Below are 4,176 nucleotides of genomic sequence, written 5' to 3' on the forward strand. Positions count from 1 at the left end.
ACTGTGGGTTATTTTTTGTGAACGCCTGATGTTTGGGATCTTTTTTCTCAAAATAAACAAGTCCTTATTAAACCAGGAAAAAAAAAATAACAAATATCTGTGAGAATCAAGTTAAAAAAAGGAATCTTGGCTTCCAGTTCTGGAGACTTCAGCTCCTGGTCAGTTGGCTGTGCAGCTTGCTTTGAGCCTGCAGCCAGGCAGTGTGACACGGGGCCAGCGCGTGTGGGGAAGTCTGTTTATCTCACAGCAGAAACCAAAGTAGCCTAAAACCTCTTCCTGCACTCCCTGTTTCTAAAGGTCTCACCTTCTCCCAGAGCAGCATGGGCTCAGGACCAAGCTTTTAATGCAAGCGCTCGAAGGATGCTTACTTAAACCACAGCAGAAAGGGAAGAGGGGAAGCCATGTTTGCCCACAGGGAACAGCCAACGCCGAAGAGCTGTGGTGAGAGGGGCATGCCTGCCAGAGACAGACTCAGGGCCAGGGTAGGGCGCAGGGAGGTGGTGGGGTTGGCGGGCTACGACTGCACAGGTCGAAGTTAGTCTCTATCCACAAAGCAGCAGGAAGCCATTGAAATGATTTTAAACAGGGAGGTGACAGGATCTGATGAACGTCCTAAACGCTCACTGTGCTTGATTCATATTGCCCTCCTGAGAGCCTGGACATGGTAGAAGGCTCTGGAATCAAAATGCTGGGACCACACAGATTCCTGTCACTAATGCTGTAACTTGGGGCGAGGAACGCAAAGCCTCCCTGCCTTAGTCTCCACATCGGTAAAACGGGGAGGAAGCTACTTACCGCACGCACTCAGCAGGGCTGCTGTGATGACCGCGGGAACTCCGACAGGAGCGCGAAGCCCATGTGGCGCCTGCCTGCGCAGCGCTCAGGATCAGTTCCCGAGCCGGCCTCTCAGTCTTAGAAGCCCCGACTTTGCTTTCTCTGGGTGTACATACAAATATGAACAGACAAGGTTTGCTTTTTCTCTGTCTCTTTCTGTTAGACTTTGTCCCGGCACTCGGGCCTGCTTAGAGCTCTTTTCCTCTCTTCTGTGGGGCCCGGAAGACCTAAAGAAAGGAGCTTGGAGACAGTCAGGTGAGACAAGGAGGGAGCTCCATGCACACCTGGATCCCAAATTCTCTCCAGCTGCTGGGTTCCTCATAGGCCCTCCAGTGCTGCTTCCTGAATGAAGTAATCCTGATAAAGAGGCACAGGAAAAGAATGAAAAATGAGCTCCTGCCATGGAGCATCCCACACTGCTCAGACGGGGCAGGAAAAATCACACCTTTCATGACTTGGTACACATATTTGGAGCAGGCCATGATTAGGTCCCTGGACACATTCCAAGAACCCAGCAGTGCCTCCAAAGAGGGTGACCCCTGGGAGGCAGGCTGCTCTGGGATATGTCGAAAACTGCCCAAGAGCTTCTAGCAATGTTGGCAGCATAACATATATACACAAGGGCTCAACATCTTGAAATTCCATCTGGGTGCCTAGTTAGATGAAACCCACTTTCAGTGCAGGTTTTTTTTTTTTTTTCTTTTCTTTTGTGGTACTAGGGATTGAACTCAGCACCTTGCGCTTGCCAGGCAAGCGCCTATTCTACTGAGCTAACTCCCCAGCCCCACATTTTCAGTGCAGACAGCAGCTTCGTGATGGTGCTGGCTCTGACTTGCCACCAGCAGGCCGGTGTGTGTGGCCATGCATGGACTGGTCTCCTGCAGAATAAGATTCATGCCCAGAGCACCAGGGCAGGGAAGGGGCTCCTGTCAGCTACGAGTTGGGAGAGATGCACTCATCCATTCGCCATCCTGCGCCCCACACAGGCAGGACACAGGCTATACATAAGCCTCGTTGCAGGTTCTCTTTCACCAGTGGGCCTTCCCAAAAGTCCTCAAAAGATTTCTGCTGCATCTCATTGGCTAGAACTGTGTCAGGGAGCCTGCCCACCCACCCAATCCCTGGCTTTGGATTTTCTGATTGGCTTCAACAGTTATGATTCTTCTCCTGGCAACTTGGGGTTTAGTGGCCAGGAGGAAGTGTGGTAAGGAACCGTACTATCTGGCAGAGGCTTTATCAAAAGCAGTGGTGAGCAACTGGAGGACTGTGAGCAAGGTAGTGATGTGTCCAAGTTTGTGTTTCTAAGACATTCTGGTGAAAGAGCAGAACATAGGTTGAGAGGATGCATGGATAGAAGCAGAGAGCTTTCATCACGCTGAGTGGGTTGGATAGGATTTCAGGGGTACAGCAGAAATACTCCCCCCAGGCCCCAGGCTTTGACATGTTGCAGGGTAATAGTTTGAAAAACTTCCTGGTACAGTTTTCCTACTTAGTCATTTGCTTATTTCTTCCTTGCAGGCCTTAATGCTGGACTGTACCAGGCTCTGTCCCAGAGAAGGGAGAGAAGATCTGCTAAAATGGAGCACTCATGCCAAGCTTCACATCAGATTTCTTCACTGTATAGAAAGATAATAGCCTTAAACAAGGGTTGGTGAACACTGCTGGGTGTGCCAAATAGGATGGTTGTGTTTTCAAGGCTTTATTGAGACCAGCCACATCTATTTGCTTAAGTGTCACCTGGGCTGACTTGTACACTATCAGCATAGTTGAGAGGCTGTGGTAGGGACTTATGTACGAGGAGGCTTATGTATAGCCTGTGTCCTGACTGTGTGGGGCGCAGGATGGCGAATGGATGAGTGCATCTCTCCCAACTCATAGCTGACAGGAGCCCCTTCCCTGCCCTGGTACTCTGGGCATGAATCTTATCCTGCAGGAGACCAGTCCATGCATGGCCACACACACCGGCCTGCTGGTGGCAAGTCAGAGCCAGCACCATCACGAAGCTGCTGTCTGCACTGAATGTGTGGGGCTGGAAAGGTAGACTTTGGAGAGAGGAGGCACTTTCTCGAACTATCGGAGCTGCTTTCTTACACAGCAAAATCCAAGGGTAGGAAGTAGAAGGGGAACAGCCCAGGTGAAGGCTCTGCCATGCAGAGCTGGGGAAAATCCCTCCAGCACCAAGCAGGTCACACAGGGCAGCATTGCATGGGACCTGAGAGCAGCCTCTGTGGCCCTCACACTCTGCTCTCTGCTTGGATTACTTTGACACTCCTAGCAGGTCCACCCTGGCCCTCTCACACCACCATGTTCACCTCACTTTTACTTACTAGGTCCTCCAGACTTCCCTTTCCAGACACTCATTATACCTATTCCTGCAATCCCTCACCTAGTGTCTGCTTGGCTTCCAAGAGAGCTAACTCCAGGAGGCAAGGACTGTAGCTCATTTATGATTTTGTGTAACTCAGAGAAAACACATAGCAGGTGTGCGGTGGAAGAGCAAATGGGTAAGAGAAAGGCCATGCCCCCTTTCCCATTCGTTATTATTTCGTTGTCTAATCACTCTTGCACTGGGCTTATGAAGGCAGGCTCCTTAAGAGAGGAAATGATAAAGCCATTACTCTTTGTGGCCCTGTGTGCAGGCAGCATTCAGAAACCACAGACAGCCTTGGGTGCTTGACATGGACGTGTCTGTACTGCCGCTCTCCATGGCCCACCCGTCCAGCAGATCTTGCCATTGTCTGCATGGGCTAGAGACTTTTCCACACCAGTTTCTGAGTCGGAGAAGTGAAGCATCTTCGTCACTATTTAACTGGGTCATTTAGCTGGAGGGATGCCAGGTACAAGCACGGACAGGGCCCTTGTACTGCAGGAGGATGTGGTTGACACAACCTTGGACACAGAAGTGGGGTGAGGGTGGGGCCAAGGGACTGAAATAATTTTGTGTTTTTATGCATGTATATTATATGTCAGTAATGTGTTAAAAAATAAAAAAGGAAAACAAAATAGTCTTGCTATACATTTCTACCCAGGGCCAAATTGTTATGATCAAAGGCAATATTTATTTCCCAGTAAGAGCCCGGTGCTCTGCTAAGTTCCTGACATGCATTTTCTTGTTTAATCCTGACAGTGATGCCACCCACCAATAACGCCCGTGATTTCCTGAGTGCCTACCTGCACCAGGTGTCCTGCTTCCAGTGGAGAGCTACGCTTATTAGTTTCAGTTTATCAGGCGGACTGTCTGGTGCACTCTGGTTTCGTGGTACCGGGAGAGACCCCTCACGGTTGTACTGGTCTCGTGTGGCCCTGCGGTGGCCTTAGCACTGATCTTATGTGGCCCTGAGA

Source organism: Octodon degus, unplaced genomic scaffold (assembly GCF_000260255.1).
Source record: "Octodon degus isolate 3935 unplaced genomic scaffold, OctDeg1.0 scaffold00245, whole genome shotgun sequence".
NCBI classification, from domain to species: domain Eukaryota; kingdom Metazoa; phylum Chordata; class Mammalia; order Rodentia; family Octodontidae; genus Octodon; species Octodon degus.